Source organism: Siphateles boraxobius, unplaced genomic scaffold, assembly GCF_051911475.1.
Source record: "Siphateles boraxobius isolate OS27281-9 unplaced genomic scaffold, OSU_SipBor_1 66, whole genome shotgun sequence".
Taxonomy (NCBI): Eukaryota; Metazoa; Chordata; class Actinopteri; order Cypriniformes; family Leuciscidae; genus Siphateles; species Siphateles boraxobius.
The window spans coordinates 20,402,274-20,427,823 of NW_027509193.1; the positions used below are offsets into that span (position 1 = coordinate 20,402,274).

Here is a 25,550-nt window from a genome sequence, read left to right on the forward strand (position 1 = left end):
TGGTGTGTGGTATGTGCCATGGTTTCATGTGATACTGTGAGATATACTAACACACAAGAGCCTTTGATAATATATGCACTGTGTAGGCGCAAAACAACACACACTTTGCCGTGGTTTCGCTTTGTGTGGTGGTGAGGGCTAAATCTGAAATCCCCAGAGCATACATAAAGCAAGCATACATTGCAGACTTGACTGGAGACAAACTAGCAGTCACACTATATGTTTCAGCTGTGTTGATACCAAGGATCAGGTGCAAATATCTTCTTTTTGGTAAATGAGAAATGTAGGATAAGAAATATGAGGAGGAGGAGGAGGAGGAGGAGGAGAGAAGTAAAGAAAACAAGAGCATATTAAAAAAAATTGACAATGGTTTGTAGTGTTGGTGGGAGAATATTTCTAGATGACTTCTGAAGGTTAGAGAAGGGCTTTGACACTGTAACTCTGCTTGAGCCACGTCCTCGTTGCTGCTGACAAGAACAGCACTGAGACCAGCTGTTATACGGACCAGGACATCACCATGGTCTCGTTGTCTCTATTGACAGGTAACTGTGACAGTGTTGACACTGATGCAAAGGAGCAGGCTGGCAATGCTTTCCCTTCCCTCTATTTAGGAGGAAATGTCAGGCAATGTGAGGTGATGTGAGCCAGTTTGAGGCAATGTGAGGTTTTGAGAAGTGTTATGAGTCGAATTTGGAGCAGCGTGAGGCGAGTGACATGGTGTGAGGCGGTCTGAAGCAATGTGAGGTGATACGGGTAGTTTCAAACAGTGTGAGATGAAGTAACTGTACAAGAATATTTACATGCACTTTCAAGAGTTAGTTTTTGGTCATGTAAAACTTTTAAAAACATTAAAAAAATGTCATGTAAACGTTTAAACAGTCAAACAGACAAACAGTCCTAGGTAATACATTTGTAGCTCAGAATCATACAGAAAGTATCCACCTTATTGATTATGGGTGGCACTTCCGTTTGGGGAATTTCCATTCAAAAAGACTGAAACAAATCATTTCAAATCATAAGGTTGCCCTACAAAAAAAAAAAGAAAAAAAAGCTTATCCGTCAGTTTGACTCAATGAGAAGTCAGTTAACATGAGAATAACATAACACTTGGTATTTTACCGTGACATTATAACAATAAAATCTATGGCAAAAGCTCATATCAGTTACTGCATTATTTTCCTCATGATTATTTTCTTTTTTTCCTTTTCATTCCACTGTAATAATATGAAAAACGTCAACATACACTGCACATTTGTGGTCTGTTCTCCCGATTTAATTGACAATATATGCCATTAAAGGACAATTCCGGCCAAAATTAACCTAGGGCTGTCACGTATTTAGTTCTGTGTTTTGTCTTTGGGTTCATGTTTAGTGGTCATGTGTTAGTCTTGTGGGTTTGTTATGTTTCTTGGTTAATTGTTCCCTGAGTGTTAATAGTCTTTCCAGGTGTTTCCCATTGACCACACCCTCTCGTTATCATGTTAGCTTATTTAAGCCTGTGTGTCTTGTGTAGTCTTTGTGAGTGCTTAATGTTTGTTAGCTGGTTGTTCTGTCCTGACTTTGTTTCTTGTACCTGAATTTACGTTTCTGTAGTTTGAGTTGTATGTTTAATAAATGCTGCAAATGGATCCTATTCTCTTGTTCACTTCAACCGGCCGTGACAAGGGCTAAATAACACTTGGGTACCGAGTCGACCGTTCTCTGGGATGCGTTTTCATGATAATCGAATGTACCCAGTTTTAACGTTAGCTTTAGTTTAACCACAGATTAGCTTATAACGCTAGTGTATGGGGCATCGAATAAGTAAAAATAAAAATTAATACCACTAACAAAGCTCAAAATAGCCCCACACTAACACGGTAGCATAATTATGGTTTCTACCTGCAAACCGAAGCATTGAGAACTTTGTAAGTGTACAGACAGTTTAATAAGAAGATGCTTTATAAAGACAGTACACTTCGCATACATAGGCAGGAGCCATCTTCGGAAAACAGTCTTGACCAGTCGAACCACGAACGCCATGCTACGTCCTGGTCGATAGTCACATGATCATATACTGCAGTAATGATGCTGAATAAATTACTAAATTTTAAGATTACAATAGTACCGTTTTCATTGTATTTTGATCAACTTATGCAGCCGTGATGATTATAAGAGAGTCTTTACAAAAATATTTACATTTTTGACAACACTTTATTTTACAGTGTCATTGTTACATGTTACAGGTTAATATAGTAATAACAATACATTATGCATAATTACATTAAACTAACCCTAAACCAAACCCTTATCCTATATTTAGTTACGTAGTATTACTCAGTACTTAAATGTATAATTACAGTGTAATAAAAACCCTTTAAAATAAAGTGTAACCCATTTTTTTAAAAGTTTGAACTGAATTGTATGTTCATGAAAATATAATATTAAAAATAGAATCTAAAAAAAATCTATATCTGTATTTTTGTACAACATATGTTGTGAAACTAATAAAAGGATGTTTGAAGCAATGTGAAGCAGTGTGGTCTGATACAAGCCTGTTTGATACAATGTGAGGTGATATGAAGCAGTTTTAGCAGTAGTATGAGGCAGTATGAAGCAATGTGAGGCAGTGTAAGGTGATGTAAAAAGGTCTGAAGCAACGTGAGACAGAGTAACATGATGTGAGACAGTCTAAATCAATCAATGTGAAGCATGTAAGGTGATCTGAGACTGTGTGAGGTCGGTGGCTTGATTCATCAGGTTTGCTTGCCTGTGATGAGGCAGAGCTCAGCCAATATAGCTTAACATCTGCAGCAGGAGCAATGCCAAGCCTCTAACAAACCCACAGGGATCATATGTTTGTGTACCACACACCTGCTGCCGCAGCCTCACACAACATAACTGTACTTATTGCAGGGCTTTAGAGATGTGTCTATAGACATGCACAGACTGTTTAGTAAGTGGGGATGATTAGAAGTCATTATGTTATTGGCACCTGTATGAGAGAGTAACAATATGTATGAAAAAAGTGACTAATCATGAGGATTAAGTTCATGAAAAGCTATAGGCTATGTGTGTTTGTGTGTAGGCTACTGTGGCGTGGGACAAGATTTGATGGGCGATGCCGGTGTGGGTGGTAAGATACTCATGTGTGTGCAGGTTGCAAGAGGATAAAATTATTTGCTGGACTCACTTAAAATAGAAATATCTAAAAATAAAATATCTAAAAACAAACAAATTGTTATTCATCTTTTCACAAAAGCAACAAGAACAACTAAAAAAAATAAAAGAAAAAAGATTTACGGGGCAAGCATAGTCCGAGCGTGTGTAAGCCTGCCTTCTGCTGCTACCGATTGCTTTTAGAGGAAAAAGCTGCCCATAATTGCTGGTCTAGGGTCAGTTTTCTCCATAATAATAGCATATTGGGATTGTGAATATAGATTCTTTAATAACAAATCGTTATTATCGTTGTTTCGTATTGTTACATAGTAAGTAGTGTTTGTTACCAGTTTCAACTGTGTATTTACAGGGTAAGTGTAACTCCTGTGGGCTGTAAATTAAAGTGGCGCCTGTTACCCCCTTGTTCTGTGTAGTTACAGGGTAAATACTTTGAAATTTTGTTTTGAATTTTTTTTGTAAAATAAAAGTCAGAAATTAAATGGGATCATTTATTGTATATTTACTGCACTTACCCTGTAACTACACAGAACAAGGGGGTAACAAGCGCCACTTTAATTTACAGCCCGCAGGAGTTACAATAAAATACAGTAAATACAGTTGAAATGGGTAACAAACACTACTTACTATGTAACAATACGAAACAACACTATTTGCACAGTAATTACAGAGAAAGGTACTCTACTAAAACAAAACAAAAAAACGTTTTAGTTACACAGTATATTTGCCCTGACATTTAAGTGTCATTGCAATACAATGTGATAAGGTAAGTACTAAGTACTACATGGTGCAGCTATATATATATATATATATATATATATATATATATATATATATATATATATATGTTTAATTTACAACCCACAGATGTCAAAATTACCCTCTAACTACATTGCTTAAGAATATTTTGCCAGAAATGTGATAAAAACTATATACAACACACATACACATGTATGTCTGTTGTATTACATACAACAGACATACAATTTTTGCCTGGAATATATTAACAGAATAGGTACCTGTTAGTTTTAATTATATATTAATAATTATATATAATATATATATATATATATATATATATATATATATATATATATATAATAATTAATAATATATTTAATAATTTGCTTGTATATCTGGTTGTACCCCTTTATTACCCAAAACTTAACATATTGTTCCCTAATCCCTACACAGAAGTACACTATATTACAGAAACGTACACCGTAATTTCGGTTTACTTACGCAGTTGTTTGCGGGTCGTAATATAAAGTGTTACCACAAATCATTTATCGGGAGTGTTTATGCTGGGGATGTTTAGTTTGTGGCTAACTTGAAATATTTCATGGAAATGTGATATATGTACTGAATACAATCTATGTATACTTTTACCTGCTGTCACGTTTTGTGTTTGTTTGTTTTTGCTCTGTGACACTCAGTTTGTACCTCTGTTTCATTGATTTGATCCCTGTCACTTGTTGTCTTGTTAATTAGTCATTATGAGTTAATTTGTCCCAGCTGTGTCTCATTTCCCTGATCTGTTCTGTGTATTTAAGCCCTGTGTTTCAGTCTGTTCCTTGTCTGTCGTTATCATACTAGGTTGTTCCGTTCATGTTTCCTTTGTATCCCTTCTGTGAGTATTTTGTTAGTTTAAATAAACACTGCTGCAAGTAGATCCTGCTGCCTTTCCTGCTTCAAACAGCCCGTGAAAACTGCTGGCTTTTGCGGGCCGGAGCGGGAAAAAACATTTAGGAGAAGGTTTTATTTATTTTTGTGGGAGCTGGAAAGAATTCCGGTGAAGGGGAAAATCCATCTAGTGGGTACATTTTAAAATTTATTTGCCAGATGTAAAAATATACAATATGAGATACATTTTTATCAGTTCCCAATGTATAAAACCATGTAAATTATTTAATATATATATTTACAAAAAAAAAACTACAAAACCCATGAACATTGTGAATGACAAGATTTAAAATGATTTGTCAAAAGACTCGCTGTGCAGTATTAAATAAAATATTAAAATAAATAAAAACATTTTCCCCAATATATTAGCTGTGGAGTAGTGTGCTAGATGCTTTGGGAAAGGCTTTGCCAGTGGCTCAAATAATGGTAATAATGAGCTTTGCCTTTTAATACAGGAAAAACAATTATTACAAATACTATCAAAAAAGAAAAAGAAAATAAAACTAATCAGCAGCACTGTAATGAGATTATGCGTGTGTTTTTTGTGTAAAGGGTTCACGTAGTCACCCCTTGATATGGGGCAAGTTGTGTCACTGGACCACTTACAAATTTTCCTATGACTCTTTGTTATAGACCGCTTTCAACTGAAATGAGAGGCAACATCTTGAAACATAAATAGGTGTATTAGTTTTACATCTAATTTCTTCTTACCTAGAGCACAACTTGAGTAAAGGTTTACCCACACTCCCCTAATCTGAGAAAGAGAAGATTAGAAGACCTTGAGGCTGGCTGCCACCCAGTGTCTACAAGTCTTTCAATTCATGCTCATACTTTTCCCAGAGACAAAATGAAGGACAGATTGAGAAACAGCTGAAGAAAGTGAGACAGAGTGAGAAAAGCTGGCCAACCTCTGATCTGTAAGTGTGGTTCAGACTGTGTGAATGAACTTCATCCTTCCCGTGGGGAGTCTTTTCCGTTCAAGACTTAAAGTGCTAACAGGGTACACTCTGGTAAACAAGACACGACCCTTTTCTTTGGCTTTGTCAATGGCACATCTACAACTGGAAATGCTCTGTATCTCTTACACACAGACACAGACACACACACATAGTATACACAAGGCCCCCCTGCAGTAAGAAGTGAGGCGCAGTGCTGTTCTCCCCAGCAGGGAGGTCTATTCTCCCTTCTCTAATTAGAGCAGATTGATCACTATGCATTGTGATTTCATTCGGTCCACTGCACAATGTTTAATGCTTGGCCACTAGGTTTTGGTGCGTGTGTGCGTAATGCGTATACATGTGTGTTTATGAAAGCATGAATAGTTTCTTTTTGAAATCGTGGCCCACATACAGTAGTTTGTCTACTCTGAGCAAGTGTTCAATTGTGAAAGGTTTTACCATTTAAATTGAAGTTGAGGGGGCTCTGTCTGATTCTTTCATTTGAACTTTGATCAAAAGGAAACTAGCTCAAATAGCATAGCATGGTGTTAGCCACATTGAGGCCATGGGTTTGATTCACAGGTATTAACTGATAAAATGTATACTTTAAACACAACATGAGTTCCCTTTCAGTCAGTCACTATGAGTTACGCCAGTGACTGACGAAATGGGGGTTTCGCTAGAGAGCCCTATCACCTTCGAGTTATTAGAAAACGAGCCAATGGAAAATACCATGGGTCTGCGGAATTTGCATCGCGAACTCCACCCCACTGCATGGGTATAAAAGGAGCCGCGAGTGCAATCTAGCATTATGTTTTTGTATCGGAGCCGAAGTGTTTATGTGCTTCTCTTCACCTTCTTAAGAGCTACGAGGGTCTCTCGTAGTCGGTGTTGGTGTGATGGAGCGTTTAAGAGGATTTGCGGTCCTGCGGTTCGTCTGTGCAGTGATTTACACATGGCTCGTGTTCTCCCCTGGGCGCTACATCACTGCTAAGAGAGATTTCTCTTCTAAAAGAGCTGCACGGGCACGTCTTTTTCAAGATGTCTCGCCCATGTGTTTCTGGATGTGGGCGCATGATCCATCCACCTGACGGTCACGAGTGCTGTCTAGCGCGTTTGAGTTTTAATCACGCTCAGACAGCGCTTGTGGATGAGTCATGTTCTCATTGTGGGAACATGGCCAACGCGATGTTAAGATCGAGACTCAATTACCTCCGTGGGGGTAGAGTCCCCTTTGCCACACCCTATTCTATCTCTTCCTCAAGAGGGGATACTTTGGCTGGTGGCCAGGGTGATTTGAGGGTTATGGTGTGGAATAACCCGACGAGTCTTCCTCGGGCCACCCCCCCTGCACATCGCAAGCCGTGGAGCTTCCGGGTGAACCTGGTTCCTCTCTGGGAACATGTGTTTAATTCGGGGCTCCGGCGGATGACGCCATGTCGCTCACAGCATCACATGACAGGCTTGATTCCTCTGGAGATGAGGATTCGGCCTCCCTTGGGAATGCCAGTGTTTGCCAAGTTTGATCCAGAGCTGACGGCCATGCTTGCCTGCGCAGCTGAGAGCATCGGGTTGGAGTGGCGCCCTGCCGTCGGTGCAGCCCCCTCAGTCTGATTCCCGCTGAGGCCGCCCTCCTGTGGCTCCCGCCACTCGGCCCAAGCATCAGCCTTCAGCCGGGCCGAAGCAAGGAAGTGGTCGCAGGAAGCTCGGAGCCAGGGCACAGATCTTTCCAGGAGCTGGTAGCAGGATCACTCCTTCCACCGGTGGACGGCTGGGGGAGAATCTTTTGTTCTCCTTGCCCCGCCGCTGGCCTCACAGTTGGTGGCACCCTAAAACTGTCAAAGAAAGAACTGAATCCCCTTGCTCCGAGCCCCAAGAGGCCGTGGATAGCAGTGTGCGACGCTATGCCTCGTCACTCTCATCCCCCTCTGTCGCCAGACCCCTGTCCGAGCAAGCCGCCATGGAATGCTTGTCCTTCCCTGGCCTCCTCCGTCAGGACACGGAACTTGACCACGCCCCCACACCGGGACGCTACGCCTCCCATGTCTGTGCCGGTCGCCTGTAGTTCCAATGACCCCGCTGGTTCAGTTTTTGGGACCCTGGCTAGAGCTTCACAATCTGTCCCGCTGGCTCGCGCGAACGATCAGGCTCAGCTATGCGATTCAGTTTGCGGGGAGTCTGCTATACCTTGGTGGGTGGCAAAGCCCGTCATGCATGCGGAGGTCACCGCCCTACTGGCGAAGGGTGCGATCGAGACTGTCCCTCCAGCCGAGATGAGGTCTGGCTTCTACAGCCCCTACTTCATTGTACCCAAGAAGAGCCTTGGGTTATGATAAACCCTGGACCTGCGCATCTTGACCCTTCACAGGCTTTCATTCAAGATGTTGACAGCCAAACGCATTTTCGAATGTGTTCATCCGTTGGATTGGTTTGCTGCGATCGACCTGAAGGATGCGTACATTCATATCTCCATTCTTTCTTGACACAGACCGTTTTTACATACATATCAGTACACGGTACTACCATTCGGGTTAGCCCTGTCTCCTCTACATGAAGGTCGTCGAGGCAGCCATTGTGCCACTCAGGCAACACGGGGTTCGCATCCTGAACTATCTCGACGACTGGCTATCTCGACGACGACTAGTCTGAACACTCTCGAGAGCAGGTTTGCGAACACAGGGACCTGGTGCTCCGTAACCTCGACCGTCTGGGCCTTCGGGTCAACTGAGAAAAGAGTAAACTCTCCCCCGTGCAGAGGATCTCTTTTCTCGGTATGGAAATCGAATCGGTCGCCATGTACGCGCAGCCCGGTTGGTCAGCCCTCGTGATTGGTTAGGTGCCTCCGTGTGCATGGTTCCCCGGTTGGGTAACACTCACATGTGTATTCCCACGTTAAGTCTCTTCCGAGCACGCGTCTTTCCCTCGGCAAGACCCCTCTTGCCATCTCGAGGTTGAAACATTCCACCCTTCAGGCTTGATACCTCTGAGTTCTCCATATGCATTCCGTACTCAGGTCATATGTGTATTTTAATTCCTCCCTGCAGGTAGGCACTGTAACATATTCCATCTGGGATTATGCTACCCAGTGTACCTTGGTATTCTTGTCTTAGCCTGGCCCTTCACTCGTGCTAGCCTCACGACAAGGAGCTGGGGCTTGTGCAGGACACTGGAAGACAGCCGCAGTGGCGAGATTAGATTGAGACCCCAATGTGTCAGTCACTGATGTAACTCGTAGTGACTGACTGAAAGGGAACGTCTGCATGCAACTTTCAAATGGCCGAGGCGCACAGTCTCGGCTCCTCAGCAGTTAACATAATGTGAGATTGTACTCGTGACTCCTTTTATACCCACGCGGTGGGGCATAGTTTGCAATGCAAATTCCGCAGACCCATGGTATTTTCACACCATTGGCTCGTTTTCTAATAACTCAAAGGTGATAGGGCTCTCTGAACCCCCCATTTCATATGTAAATTTGATGCCAAACAATAGTGTTGTCAAAAAAACCCTGCTTTATCTCTCCAGGCTAATCTGCACTCAAATGAGAGGCTTTTGAATGCAACTTCAAAAAAAAAAAAAAAAAAAAAAAAAAAAAAAAAATATATATATATATATATATATATATATATATATATATATATATATATATATATATATATATTTATCTTCTACAATTAAAGTGCAACAGTAACCGGCCACTTTTTCAGCAGTCTTTGTTCTAAGAGTATTTTCCCCTTTCATTTTTCTTCTCCATAGGGATTTAAAAAAAATCTTCAATATAAAGTTTCAAGCTATAATCCAACAGGTCCATAAATCACTTACAATACGTCTTATATGAGGAAATGAATAACAAGCCCATGAAGGTTTGTGATTTTTTTTGTTGAAATACTATCATTTTCAAAAAAACATTCTATAATGCTATATAATTATACTATATAATTAGTATAGAAGGTATAGAAATACTAGTATATAAGTGTAGAAATACTATACAATTTTCAAACACTAATGATCAAAAATAGTACCACTATAAATAAGCAATAAACGACACCATTTCTTTGGCCATGTCTCATCTTGCCTAGGGCACCACGTGAGGCCTCTTTGCCACTGGTGCTTCCTCAAGAAATAAATAATAATAATTCACACCCCTTGCTGAAATGAGGTAACACATTCTGCATTTGATCATCTGTGACTGCAGTCGACAACCATGGCCAACCAAGCAGACTGATGCCTAACACACACACAAAAACAGTGCATACAGGCAGCACTTACGCAGCTGAGCAACAAATTATGCCTATCTTCTGCAGAGAGGGGCTGTTCATGGGACGACCTTCAATTCTATTGAGACAGCCCCTTCTGTAGAGAGGTCGGGTCTAGCAGGGGAATTCAGACGCCAGGGATCAGACCGGGCCATCACTCACTGCCCCACGGGAGAGAAGGAACTGAGCAGATAAGGGAAAGAAATTAAGTCTACACGTCCCATCATGCCAAACTAAAGGATGGAGCTGTGTGACCCAGTTCCCAGCGTCTCAGGTGTCCACAGAGAGAGACGAGGAATGTCCCAAATCCACATTTAACCACACCACAGAGTATTTAACATACATTCCTGCCCTTCACATACACTTGATGACACATATGCTGTTCACTTCTGCCCTGTAACTTCACTGTCTAACACAGAGCAAACTGCACTTCACACACTAACTCATGACTGTCAGCTCTTAAACTTTGCATTTTCTGTCTGCAGGGCAGTATTTAACTCTTTTCATGAACTGATATAATCCAGAAACACTGTACTCATACTGAAGTAGTTTGTCTTACATAATTCATCCCACAGGGTGAGACTGACAGCAATTCTTTTTACGTTTCAAAATTCACAAACCCTTTTCCACTGTGTTCTACTACTGAATAGCAGCACACTTTTAATGGAGATTTCACTAAAAATCCCTGTCTTGAAAGTTGTGGCCTGGGAGTCCGGTGATAATATGGGTGCTGCGGGTTCAACACACATCATTTTCAGATACAGTTGACCCCATCATTTCTCTGTTGTATCTATCCATAAAAGTGGAAGAAGACCAAAAATAACATTAAAAGCAAGTGTTGTTTAGAGCCTGTGCCTGTGGTCTGCCTCAGCAGTCTAACATCGCTCGTCAACGCCAAAGTATTGCAGATTGGTCAATCAAATCAAAGAAGGCAGAGATACAGTGGATGAACACCAGTGCTCCAGTGCAAACTTCAGTTTTAACGGTGAAAGAGCGCAAGGTAAGAAGTAGGTAAACTTTAAATTTTTGACAACTGTTTAACAACAAAATTGTTAAATGAACAACAATAGTTCCCTTTCGTTGTCACTCCGAGTTACGTCGGATGACGACGAATGGGGTTTCGCTTAGAAAGCCTATCAACTTCGAGTATTACAAAACGAGCCAATGGCAAAGAAATGCCATGGGTCTGCGGAATTTGCATAGCGTATCTCCGCCCTACCTCATGGGTATAAAAGGAAGAAGCTGGCAACATGCAGATATGTTTTTCGCTTCGGAGCCAAGTTAACTTTTCACTCCACAAGCCATCTCTGAACATTCAGCTTCTTACAGACGAGCGAGATTCTCTGGTGTTGGTGTGACGGCGATCTCCCAGCGAGTGCACACTTCCTGCTTATCTGTGCTGTTGTTTGCCAGTGAGTGTGTTTCTCCCCGGGCGCTTCAACACTCTCAGAGTTTCTTTTCTCTCACAAAAGAGCTTGCACGCGGCACGTCTTTTTAAAGTTGCATCGCCTGTGCACTTCTGGTTGCGGTAGACTCGTTGCAGACTCTGATGGGCACGAGCGTTGCATAGTGTGTTTCGGCATTGATCAAGCTAGAGCAGCGCTCGTGGATGACTCATGTTCTCACTGCGGGAACATGACCATCGCGACACTATGATCGAGACTCAGGGATCTCGCAAAAGTGAGAGTCCCCTCATCCAGTCCCCTCTTGAGAGTCTCCTCAAGAGGCTCTACTTCGGCTGGTGGCCAGGGTGATCTGAGGGTGATGGTTTGCAACAAAGCGCCGACTATCCGTCCGTGCCCCGCCGCACCCTTTCCAGTGTTGCAACCCGTGAGTGTTCAGGGGATTTCCGCGGGACCATCTTCGGATGCCCCGCAGATTTCCTTTGGCGCTCCAGAGGAGGACGCGATGTATATTGCAGCATCACAAGGTGGGTCTGATTCTTCTGGAAGTGACGAGTCATCACAGCTGCCACCTTCCGGTGTGCATACGGCTGTGCCCGAGTCTGATCCGGAGATGACGGCCATGCTTTCCCGGGCCGCCGCAAGCATCGGTTTAGAGTGGACCCCTCCACCCTGTCCCGAGCGCTCGCGGTTCGATGATTGGTACTTGGGTAAGGCTGCGGACCCCCGTCCGCGTCAAACCCCAATACCTTTCTTCCCGGACGTGCATGATGAGATCTCAAAGTCCTGGAAGACCCACATGTCTTCCTGTGACCGCTCGTTGATCTCATCCGCCTTTCTTCCCCTCGATGAGGCGGCTGCCCGTGGGTACACTGGACTCCCCCTGGTTGAACGCTCTGTTGCGATGCAACTGTGTCCTCAGAAGGCTTCTTCTCGTGGTGAGCCTAAGCACCCATCCAAAGCCTGTAGATATTCGTCTACGCTAGTGGCGAAGTCTTACAGAGCGGCGGGACAGGCAGCCGCCTCTTTGCATGCCATGGCCAGTCGGCAGGTCTACCAGGCCCAGATGCTCAGGGACATGCACAAGGGCAGGACAGACCCAGGGCTATTCAATGAGCTGTGTGTCGCCACTGACCTTGCTCTCAGAGCGATGAAGGTGACCACACGCTCCCTGGGTTTGGTGATGTCCACAGCCGTGGTCCAGGAGAGACATCTCTGGCTGAATCTCGCTGATATGCGGGATGCCGAGCGGTCCCGGCTGCCCATATCACAGGCCGGCCTTTTCGGCGGTGCAGTCGAAGACTTTGCCCAACAGTTCTCCACTGCTCAGAAACAGACTGAGGCTTTCAAGCACATTCTGCCCCGACGGCCCGCTGCTGCCTCCACCCAGCCGACCGGGCACAATACTCAGTCTGTTCACCGCCGAGGGCGCCCTCCTACGGTTCAAAGGCCCAAGCAGCAGCCTCCACCCGGGCCCGGTCGCGGAGGAAGCCGTAAGAAGGCGCCCCAGCCCTCTCCTGCCCCGCTAAACGCTGGGCAAGCGGCGCTCCTGAGATGGGCTGCTCAGGGATGACTGTCACTTCTCAGGAGATGGTAGCAGGACCACTCCTTCCCCCGGTGGAGGGCCGGGGGAGAATCTTTTGTTTTCCACTCCCCGCTGCTCACCCTCGGGTGGGCAGCACCCTAATGTGGTTAAAGAAAGAAGTGACACGTTCATTCCTGAGCACACAGAGTTCTTGGAGGACACGGTGCGCCGCTCCCGAGCCATGCACCCCTCGTCCTCCTCTATCCCAGAGCCGGATGACAGTATGCGCCGTCCCCGGACCGTGCTGCTCTCATCCTCCTCTGTCGCCAGACCCCTGGCAGAGCAGACCCCCGTGGAATGTTCGTCCTTCCCTGGTCTCCTCTGTCAGGTCGCGGTCTATGACTGTGCCTCCACACCGGGCCGCTATGCCGTACACTTCCGGGCCAGTCATACCGCCTCGCTGCCCCACCGACGGGAAGTCTGTGGTTCGCATGACCCCGCTGGCACAGTTCTTGGGAGCCATGCTAGAGCTTCCCAACCTGTCTCGCTGGTTCGCACGAACGATCAGGCTCGGCTACGCGATTTAGTTCACACGGTCTCCTCCCCGCTTCAGGGGAGTCCGCTCCACTATGATCGGTGGCAATGCCCCTATCATGAGAGCGGAGGTTGCTACCCTGCTGGCGAAGGGTGCGATCGAGATTGTCCCTACAGCCGAAATGAGGTCCGGCTTCTATATCCCGTACTTCATTGTCTGAGCTTACGAGCGAGCGCGCATAGTCACTTGACTTGTCTGAGACAGTTCGAGGGCAAGAGTGCGGTTCCACTGAAACTTTTTCAGAGGCTCCTGGGGCATATGGCATCTGCAGCCGCGGCAACGCCGCTCGGATTGCTTCATATGAGACCGCTTCAGCTTTGGCTTCGCGACCGAGTCCCGAGGTGGGCATGGCAACAAGGCACCTTCCGAGTACCAGTTACTCCGACCTGCCGTCAGTCCTTCACCCCATGGTCGAACCTCAGTTTTCTACGGGGCAGAGTGCCCCTGGAACAGATGCCTCCACCACGGGCTGGGGCGCCATGTGCAATGGACGTGCTGCCGCGGGCTCCTGGATAGGGCCCTTGCACCTATGGCACATCAGTTGCCTCGAGTTGCTGGCTGTACGTTTTGTTCTGCACCGCTTCCAGGCCATGCTCAAGGGTCAACACGTACTAGTCCGGTCAGACAATAGCGCCACTGTATCGTACATCAACCGTCAAGGTGGTCTGCGCTCCCGCCGTATGTCGCAACTCGCCCGGCACCTCCTCGTATGGGGTCAGAAGCATCTGAGGTCGCTTCGTGCCATTTATATCCCCGGAGCTCTGAACTGTGCAACCGACGAGCTCTCACAGCTTCAGCTCCTCCCGGGAGAGTGGCGACTTCATCCCCAGTCGGTTCAGCTGATTTGGGACCAGTTCGGGGACGCACAGATGGATCTGTTTGCCTCTCACGACTCGACCCATTGCGCCCAGTATTATTCCCTGACTGAGGGCACCCTCGGCACGGATGCTCTGGCGCACACAGCTGGCCGCAGGGCCGCAAATATGCATATCCCCCAGTGAGCCTTTTTGCGCAGACCTTGTGCAAGGTCAGAGAGGATGAGGAGCAGGTCATTCTGGTTGCGCCATACTGGCCCACCCGGACCTGGTTCTCCGAACTAGTACTCCTCGCGACAGCACCTCCCTGGCTGATCCCTCTGAGGAAGGACCTCCTTTCTCAGGGACGGGGCACCCTATGGCACCCTCGTCCCGATCTTTGGAACCTCCACGTGTGGCTCCTGGACGGGTCCAGGCAGGTTTGAGTACCCTAACACCACCGGTGGTGGCTACCATCACTTCCGCTAGAGCATCGTCCACGAGACATGTCTAAGCGTTGAAGTGGAACCTCTTCGTCAACTGGTGTTCTTCTCACCGAGAAGACCCCCGGAGATGTTCGATAAGTTTCGTGCTTTCCTTCCTACAAGATGGGTTGGAGCGAAGGCTGTCTCCCTCCACCCTAAAAGTCTATGTCGCCGCCATTGCGCACAGCATGACTTTGTTGAAGGTAAGTCCTTGGGAGGGCACGACCTGATCGTCAGGTTCCTGAGAGGAGCGAGGAGGGTGAATCCTCCTCGCCCTCCTCTCGTTCCCTCTTCGGAACTCTCAGTGGTGTTAACTGCCCTGCAGAGTGCTCCCTTTGAGCCTCTGCAAGCAGTGGAGCTTAAGTTCCTGTCAATGAAGACAGCGCTCCTGGTTGCACTAGACTCCATCAAGAGGGTAGGGGACATACACACATTCTCCGTTGACGAAGCGTGCCTGGAATTCGGGCCAGCTTACTCTCATGTGATCCTGAGACCCCTGCCTGGATATGTGCCCAAGGTTCCTACCACTCTCTTCCGGGCCAGGTGGTGAAGTTGCAAGCGCTGCCCCTGGAGAAGGGAGAGCCAGCCTTGGCACTGCTCTGTCCAGTCAGAGCATGTGAGCGAAGCGGAGCGGTGTGACGCTCAGCTCAATATTCCGCTCTATGTGCGTGTGCTCCACTCAGTCGCTCGCGTCCCAAGCGAACGCTCCACTGATGAATCGCTCACGCTCACCGGTAAAACAAATCCCGCTCAGACATAAAATGTCTCTGTAGGCTACTTGCTTTCTGTTTGTACTTTGTAATGAATATCTGGAATAAATGTATCATTTACAGTAGCTAGGATTGTAAATAGAAATTATTTCGGGGTGATTCTGAATAAAAGTCTGTTCTTTTTATTAATTTAAATGCATTAAATTAACTTAATTAAAAAACATGTCTAGCCCTTTGGCAAACTTGCTTATTAAATGAAATAACTGAAAAGGTATATTTGATTTTCGTTATTTTATTTCCGTGAACATAACTGCAGTTGCAAAACGTCTCAGGTTACTATTGTAACCATAGTTCCCTGAGAACAGGGAACGAGACGATGCGTCCATCGACGCCATGGGAACGCCCCCAGCGTGACTGCGTCTGAAGCATCTATGTCAACTAGTCCAATGGAAAGAATGAGCGTCACGGGCGGGTGACGTCATGACCAGGATATGATAAAAGCACATCCGGTGCAAACCGGCATTAGCTTCGAAAATTGCCGAAGCAAGCCGATCACAGGGATGCAGGAAGTATGGCAGGGTGACGCATCGTCTCGTTCCCTGTTCTCAGCGAACTATGGTTACAATAGTAACCTGAGACGTTCCCTTACGAAGGGAACTCAACGATGCGTCCATCGACGCCATGGGAACGAGAATACCCAAAGCGCCAGACTTTCAAATGCCTGAGTGTCAGCCTGTTGTCACACTGCACCAAGCACCTGGGATCCTGGGGCAGCATCCAGGTCCAAGCTGTAAAACCTCATGAATGTGAGCGGTGAGGACCAGCCCGCCGCATCACAAACGTCTTGGAGAGAACTCCAGATAATACGCTTAGAAGCCATACTCCTAGTGGAATGAGCCCTGACCACCAAATGGTTGGCCAGAAGACTCACAAGCAAGAAGAATAGTCTCGACTATCTATATGCTCAATAGGTTGGATTTTCTCGACAGAGAAGTCCGATGAACATAAGTGTCCAGTGCTCGCACTGGCACAAGAGGTTCAGCTTTTCCTGGTCCGAAAAATGGGGGAGGACAGAAACCTGCAGCACAATAGGCCTCGGAATAATGGTAGGCACCTTTGGAACATATCCATGTTTCGGGTAAGATTGCCTTGGCCATCCCGGTGCACTCAAGGCAGGTGGGGACCGAAAGGGCCTGAAGGTCTGACTCTTATAGGGACGAAATAGCTAGCAGAAAAAAGTCTTAAAAGAAAGGAACTTCTCTGAGACCAAATCTAAGGGCTCGAAGGGAGCCCCAGATAGGCCTTCTAGAACTATTGCAAGGTCCCAAGCCAGCACCTTAGTGCAAGTTGCATGCCTCAGCCTCAAAGTGCCACGAAGGAAACGAGTGATCAGGGGGTCTCGACCCAAAAATGTACTACCCACCAGGGCGTGGAAAGCCGCAATGGCCGCCACACATATTATACCTTAAGCGTGGAAGGACATAGACCTGATACAAAGCGTTCTTGCAGAAACTCGAATACTGTGTTTACTGAACAGTTAACCGGATCCCACTGACGCTGGTAACACCAAGAAGTGAAAAACTCTCGAAATAGTGAATATAGTTTCCTCGTAGCGGGAGCTCTGGAGCTTAGAATGGTCTAAACAACCTCGGTTGAGAGACCACTCTCTATGAGTTGGGCCCCCTCAGAGGCCAAACCCACAGTTCCCAAATCCCCTGCCGGGGGTGCAATATTGCATCCCCTGCCTGAGACAGAAGGTCTCTCCTGATCGGGACCTCCAAGGGAGGTCCGTCGAGGAGAAAAATTAGGTCCGCAAACCAAATTCAGCTCGGCCAGGGTGGTGCTACTAAATAGGCTTATTCCATCCTGGCGGATTCACTCCAGAACTCCTGGGAGCAGAGCAACGGAGGTAAATGCGTACAGACGTAGCCTTGGCCACGTCTGCACCATAGCATCCAGCCCCGAGGGGACTGGTTGAGTGAGGGATAACCAGAGTGGACAGTGCGTCGTATGCTGAGACGAGAACAAATCCACTTCTGCCTGGCCGTAAAACTCCCATATTTGCTCCACCGCCTCGGGGTGGAGTCCCCTGGCCTCAGCCCCTGCCTCGACAGGGTGTCTGCTCCAATATTCTGGCCCCCCCCGGAATATACACTGCCCTCAGACAGCGTAATTTCTTGAGGGACCAAAATAAGAGGCCACCAACGTGTTGTCTGTGGGTCAAGAACCAGAGTTTCCTCCATATAACCAAGGCGCGGGGATACTGCCGCGTGATCTTGATCGTAAGGAGTGGGTTTCCCCTCAGGGAGAACCCTCTGGTCCTGAGCCACCTCTGTAAAGGTCTCACGTACAGCAGGTCAAAGGGTATCACATTGGACGCTGCTGCCCTGAGGCCTAACAGTCACTGTTCCAGAACAACACATGATGGCCCCTCAGGTCTGGGAGGAGATGTCTCAACGCATTGAAGACGACCATCATCTCTAGGCAATTCATGTGCCAAGAGAGATGATGACTCCTCCACAAGCCCTGAGCTGAGCGGCCTTCCAATACCGCTCCCCAGCCGGTGAGGGAAGCATCTGTCGAGATCACAACTCGATGGCAAAGAGCTCCCAACACCGGACCCTGGGTTAAGAACCAGTGTTTCCTCCATATAACCAAGGTGCGGAGACACCGCCGCGTGATCTTGATCATACGAAGTGGGTTTCCCCTCGGGGAGAACCCTCTGGTCCTGAGCCACCACTGTAAAGGTCTCATGTACAGCAGGCCAAAAGTTATCCCGTTGAACGCTGCTGTCACAAGACCCAACAGTCTCTCTAACTGTTTTACAGTGCGTGACTGGCCTAGCCTCAGCTCTTTTGTGGCTGTTAGGATAGCAGCTACACGAACGGGCGACAGAGTGGCCCGCATCGTCACTGAATCCAATACCACACCAAGGAAAGTGGTTCTCTGTACTGGAGAAAGCACACTCTTCTTGGCATTGAGCCTCAACCCCAACATCTGCATAGGAGCGAGAACGACACCTCGGTGCCGAACCGCTAACTGTTCTGATTCCGCTAGAATCAGCCAGTCATCTATGCAATTCAGAATGCATATGCACTGCAGCCTGGCGGGGCCAGAGCTGCGTCTACACGCTTCGTGAATGTGCGGGGTGATAGAGCTAGACCGAAAGGAAGTGCCTGATACTGGTGTTCTTTGCCCCAAAGAAAACCTCAGGAACCTCCTGTGCTGAGGGAGGATGGAGATATGGAAGTATCCGTCTTTTAGATCTATCGTGACAAACCAGTCCTCGGATCTGATTGAGTGTCAGCATTTTGGACTTGAGTTCCAGCACCAAACACTCCAACAGACGAAGATCTAGTATGTGACGCAGCTCTCCATCCTTTTTTGGAACAATGAGATAACGACTGTAAAGACCCGACGCAATGTCGGGTGAGTACACCTGCTCTATAGCTTTCTTTGCTAACAGGGCCTTTACCTCTTGCTCCATTACCAGAGCCTGCTCGGAATGCACTAACGTGAGCAACACCCCATTGTAGCCTGGAGGACGAGAACCAAATCTGCCTCTTACTACTAACTGCAGGACCTATAGAGATATATTTGGCAGTAGCTTCCGCGCTGCCAGAAAATCTACCAAGGGAACCAGCCCCTCGAGGCTGGCCTCTGGTGTAATAAAGACAGCCAGTTCGGGGACCTGAAGCATACTGGCAGGAACCACCCGAACTGACTGTTTTCGAACCCCCCTCAGAGGGCGCATTCCGACGCAATGTCGAGTTGACGCTGCGCCAGAAGCTCGCTGGAGACCGCTGCGCCCCGAAGCACCAAGGGTGGCGGGGTTGGCAGAACGGTCCCCTGAGGGCACCGAGATGGAAAGGGCACCGTATAATGAGGTGTACACCATTCCACCCCGGTTGGGGCTGCCCTCACCGGTCTGACGCCGGTGGCGCCAGACCTTTTCTTTTGAGCCGCAGCCTTCTCAGCGTGAAGAACGGTCCTCGGATCCGGCTTCTGCTTTGAAGGCTTTGGCTGCTGTGTTGTGTATGAGAAACTAGACGGCTGGAGCTGCTCACGCCCAGCAGCCCCAGGGGGTTGGACATAGCGAGGGAGAGATTATCTTGTATCTTTCTCTATGATTCCCATCAAATTGAGCCAGAGGTGTCTCTCAGTGACCACAAGGGCTGCCATCCCTGAGAGATAAATCTGTGGCCCGACGGAGTTCTCAAACCCCATCGGGCCAAACTCCCTCACTTCTGTCCAAATACCGCAGCAGGTCAGCCTGATATGCTTGTAGCACTGCTATGGTGTGCAAGCAGGCCCATGCTAGACCCACTGCCATATATGCTTTTCCCACTAGATTAAAAAATAGTTTTCTTTAATGGTTTAGTGAGAGAAGCCGACGCCTTCAGGTACGATACTGAACCGGGAGACAGATAGCTCGCAAGCGTCTGTTCTACCCGGGGTATTGCCCCATAGCCATACCCTCTTAACCCCCAAATATCTGAATATACATGAATGTGGGGGCTAAAAGACAAGAGGAGTAAGGCTTTTTCCATGATCTAGACAGCTCGCTGCAGATCGGGAAAAATGGAAGGCCCCGTGATGGAGGTGGAAAAATAGAGGGAAGGAAACTCGTTTAATCTATTTTATTTTTAGGACGAGTGCCCCCTTATTTCTGCTGGCCATAAATATTTAATTTATCTACAGCCTTAGTAAACACTTCCACCAGCTTATTATTTTTTATATATATTTTTTATATATATTCACTTTATTTTATATATAATATATAAACTATCATATATATATATATATATAGGCTATATATATTTCTCATACGCTGGGGAAAGAGATGGCAAATTCACTTCCCCCATGATTGTGTCACTTTCAATGCCCAGCACATCTACCTCCTCGGAGGTAGAGCACTGAAGCATTGATTTCTCTCTCTCCCCGGGCGGAAGAGACCGCAGCGCGGGCTTCCGAGACCGGCGAGAGAGCACTGGATCCCTCGTGGAAAGGGAGGAGATAAGATCCGCGGACCCGTCTCCAACCCCGTAAAGAGATCCTATCCGCGATCCACAGGAATGCATTCTCCGCGCTGCCTCGGCAGACGCGGGACCTGTCACCCTGAGAATTGCGAGCCCGGCCACTTTCCTCGAAAAGTGACAGGCGGGAGCGGAGCATGCGAAGCGAAAGCTTCTCACAATGTTGGCAATCAGCCCCCTCGGAGGCTGATACCGCATGCTCTACTCCCAAACCCATCACACAAAGCTCGTGTGTGTCCCTACTCGTTAAATAGCGCGAGCAGGGAGAACACAGAGTTTGTGCAATTGTTTAGTTTCCATAAATATATATATCAGACAGACAACAGTAAATATAACAGACAGTTTGACACAGATCGCTTGCTGAGGCAACAGAAGCTAATGCCGGTTTGCACCGGATGTGCTTTTATCATATCCTGGTCATGACGTCACCCACCCGTGACGCTCATTCTTTCCATTGGACTAGTTGACATAGATGCTTCAGACGCAGTCACGCTGGGGACGTTCCCATGGCGTCGATGGACGCATCGTTGAGTTCCCTTCGTAAGGGAACAGGCATATTAAAACGCGCGCGCGCACGCACGCACACACAAACAAGATGCATGTTATGCATAAGGCTTGCAACTTCCTTAAAACAATATTTGAACTCCATAACCAACCCACTATTGCTTTAGCTAATTCACCGATTCTCGAACTACCAAATCACAATAGGGCATTCTGAGTAGAGCGAGCGGCGCTGAGCAGACGGAGTGAGCGGAGCGGAATCTTCAGAAAGGCGCTCTCCGCTCAGGAGGAAGTATTACCGCTCTGCTCCCCGCTCCGCTCACGCTCCGTTCCGCTCACATGCTCTGTGTCCAGTACGCGTTCTCCGCGCCTATGTAGACAGGACGCAGTGTTTCAGGACCTCAGACCAACTCTTTGTTTGTTATGGTGGGAAGCTGAAGGGAAAGGCTCTCTCCAAGCAAAGGTTGTCTCACTGGATAGTGAACGCCATTGCTTTGGCATACCAGCAGCAAGGTTGACCGTGCCCCCTTGGTGTGACTGCTCTCTCCACCCGGAGTGTGGCGTCCTCTTGGGCTCTAGCGCATGGCGCCTCGGTAACAGACATCGCCAGAGCTGCAGGCTGGGCGACACCGAACACATTCGCCAGATTCTATAATCTCCGAGTGGAGCCTGTGTCCTCTCATGTACTCGCTTCAACCAGCTAGTACTGGACCCGCTCAGGTGTCTTCGCTTGCTCGCCATTCCACTCCACGGCCTGGATACGTGCGATATTCCCCTCAGGTGAGCTTCCCCGAAAGCCCTGAGTTCCTCCAGCACTCCAGACGTCGGCGCCAGTGTCTATTGCCTGCGCGTCGGCTAGGTGCCTCCCATGTGCATACCCACGAGGTAGGGCGTAGATACGCTATGGAAATTCCACAGACCCATGGCATTTCTTTGCCATTGGCTCGTTTTGTAATAATTGAAGTTGATAGGCTTTCTAAGCCAAACCCAATTCGTCGTCCTCACTCCGTTCCCTACTCAGGGAACGAGGGTTACATACGTAACCGAGACGATTTCAGTCATGGTTAGGAGTGAAAGGGTGCATGTTTTAAATAAAAATATAATTTGCAAATAGTTTAAATGTATTACAATAAATTCTACTTATTTTACTACTACCTATCCTTTTTTTACTCCACCCTCAAAAAAAAAGGGTAGTTATTTTATCTTTTAGCTATTTACTGTAAGTGGATTTTTTCAGTAAGCTTTTACTGAAGTTATGATTAGGTATACAAAATGAGGAAGGCATTGCTATAACTTGCAATATATCTAGCTATTGTATCGCAACTGCATTACTTCACGGCCTGATTATCAGTAATGAGACCTATTTTCATAAATAAAGAATAAGTTCATGTTTGCACAACAGTTAATTTACTCTTCATAAACACTATACTATTGCTGATGTCTGGCATGGAAATCACAGTCTTCAGTAAACTGACTCAATACTGATCGCTCTACTGCGTCAAACTGTGCTGATTCCAGAGAATTCTTCCTGTTAATAACAAAAATAACAGATTATTCTGGCTACATAACACAGCCTTTTCTGTATAAATAAAAGAAGCACATGGAGGGGCTGCTCATGCTGGCAAACTCATCTTCTCACTCTCTCTAATTTAATGTTCCAGCTTTTGTCAGTGTTATGGCAACACTGCAGTGATATCTCAAAACTCTGACTGAATGTTCGTAAATGAGAAGCTGAACAAATGAAAGAGAGAAAGGCAGAGATCATTCCCTCGGCGGTGATGATAATAAGGTATTCTTAATAAGCAGCCCTTTACTTCATAAATTGTTTAAATAATAATTAGGAGAAACAGATAGTAAAACCTTTCAGCAATGAAAAGTAGTTTAAGAAACATTTGCAGAAAAAAAATCATATAGAATAAGGACTTTTATTACAACCAATACGTTTAGATACATTATAGTGTGCTGTTTAATCTGTTAAAGGGATAGTTCATGCAAAATATATATATATATATATATATATATATATATATATATATATATATATATATATATATATATATATTTTTTTTTTTTTTTTTTTTTTTTTCCCTTAATCTCGTGTGGTTCCAAAAATGACTTTCTTTCTTCCATGGAACACAACATAAGAAATTTAGTCAGATGTTTAAGCTGCTCTTTTCCATACAATGAAAATGGAGAAAGATCAGGGACAAGAGTGGTTCCAATTCACTTTCATTTGATGGACAAGAGCAGCTTGGCCAGTCTTTCCACAAAATAAATCAAATCATATGGGTTTGGAACAAGTAAATTATGGCATTTAGGGTCAATCTCTTTAACTTCAGTAGTTAGCAGAAAACCCATGTGTAAAGTCGACACAGTGAGAAGAACAAGAATATTTCCAGGTATAACCGCTGAGAGCAGCTGCCTGTGTGCATAATGTACATTCCATAAGAGTGTTTGTGGCGTTTTCTCAAGCTTGTGTTTTTCTGGGGGTGCCTACTATCACGATTTTCTATGTGTGTGTGCTGTTATCTATAACTGTGTGTACCTGCGTGGTCGTATTGGCTTGTCTTGTTAGCCATGGAGAGGTATGACAGGGTTTGTACGCAACTGCCTGGCTGCATGAAGCTCTGCAACAGGAAAGGAGACTATATGTCACTGTCAGAGAACAGGACAGCCTGGTTGCTCTTCATACGGCACTGCCAGCCAAACAACCTATCGATACCATTACAAACCTCACGTTAGAGGCTCTTTATCAGATTAAAAGATCATTGGATGCATGTTAATGTATTGTACCTTAATGCACCGGCGCACAATGCTGATGCTTTTAAATAGTTCCACATACATGGCACTACATGGATAATTACATATAACATTGCCTTTAAAGGGAGGCTTGTCTTGTAAGTGAAAATCCTGTAATTAGAAGAAACTATGTAAAATGTTTCACATAAATGAGCACTTGCATTGATATTAGAACCATGAATTATAAAGCACAGAGGCTTTGTTCTTTCTCCAAGGCTTATATTTATAATTTTCTCAGAAGTCTCAGATGTAGCACCATCTATTTATCCTACTATTAAATGTATTGTATATTACTACAATTAGTCAAATTCAATACTGTAACAATGTCAAAACTCAATCCATTATTAATTTGCATAGTGTTATTTTAATATTATGTATGTAGGCTACTATTATAGTATTTATTAATATTTTAAATTTGCTTTAATTTGTGTATTTTCAGTTCCCTTTCAAGGGAACTCGAGCTGCGTTTGAGACGCGGAGGGAACGCTCTGCGTGATTACGTCGTGAAGCACATGTAAAATCAGTCCAATGGAAGCCCGCTACGACATAGGTGACGTCATAGACCAGGAAACTATAAAGCAACCCTGAAATCTGACCGCGATAGCTTCTGTACCAACAGCAAGCGCTCTCTGTATATCTGTCCTTGTCTATTTATTGTTGTCTGTCAAGCCCCTTATATATATATATATATATATATATATATATATATATATATATATATATATATCACTATGGCGAGCAAGCAAAGTTATAAGCGTTGTGTTGTTCCCTGCCCTCGTTATATCACGGGTGGGGACACACATCGTATTGTATTGCTTGTTTGGGAGTGGAGCATGCCCAGTCAGTCCTCGAGGGGGCTGACTGTGAGCAGTGCATGAGTTTGTCTATGAAAACTCTCCGCTCTCTCCGGGCGTTCTTTGAGGAGGACGGTTCGGTTCGCGCTCCCCGAGGTGCGGGTCCCGCTGCTGCCGAGGCACAGCGTTGGCTTTCATCTTGGGGTTCGCAGATGGATCTAGTAGCGGGGTTAGAGACGGGCCCCGCCCTTTCTCAGCCCTTACCTGCTGGATCCGGTATCTTTGCCCAGGAAGGGGGCCGCTCTGCGGCTTCTCCTTCCCAGGCTGAGGCACCAATATTACGGCTATCCAGTTCTGAGGATCTGGATGTCGTTGATATGGGGGATATTGAGTGTTCGCCAGCTCATACCCCTGCTGATGAGGAGCTTTTGGAGGTTTTATCTCGTGCTGTTACTAAATTAAATTTTGAGTGTCCAGCCGATGATGTTGATGTTGAATCTAGAAAGAGTCTTTTAGATGAACGGTATCTACCATCTAGATCACGACCTCTTCGTCGGGAACTCCCATTTTTTCCCGATCTCCACACAGAGGTGTCGAGATCGTGGATTAAACCGGCGTCTTTCAGAGTGCATAATTCGCAGACTAGTAATTATAGTAAAATTCAAGGGATTGATCACTATGGTTATTTGACTATGCCTCGTGCTGAAGTCACGCTAGCGAGCTATCTCTCCCCCGAGTCATCTTCTTCTCTGAAAGCCCCGACGTTACCCACCAGACCTTTAAAAAATACATCTTTGTTGGTGGGTAAAGCGTATTCGGCAGCAGGTCAGGCTGCGGCATGCTTACATACTATGTCGATTCTCCAAGCATACCAGGCT

At 46.1% G+C, this 25,550-nt stretch overlaps 1 protein-coding gene across 4 annotated transcripts in view; it reads right to left on the minus strand.

Annotated features, from left to right (window-relative positions):
- Positions 1–25,550, minus strand: part of elfn2b (extracellular leucine-rich repeat and fibronectin type III domain containing 2b) — a 130,773-nt gene that overhangs the window by 12,684 nt on the left and 92,539 nt on the right. Inside the window, exon 3 of one of the 4 annotated variants that reach the window (XM_077212913.1) lies at positions 23,625–23,706. The exons of the other annotated variants lie outside the window; for them this stretch is intronic. The gene's annotated coding sequence lies outside the window, so the exon portion shown is untranslated. The remainder of the gene's footprint in view (positions 1–23,624; positions 23,707–25,550) is intronic. 4 annotated transcript variants of the gene reach the window in all.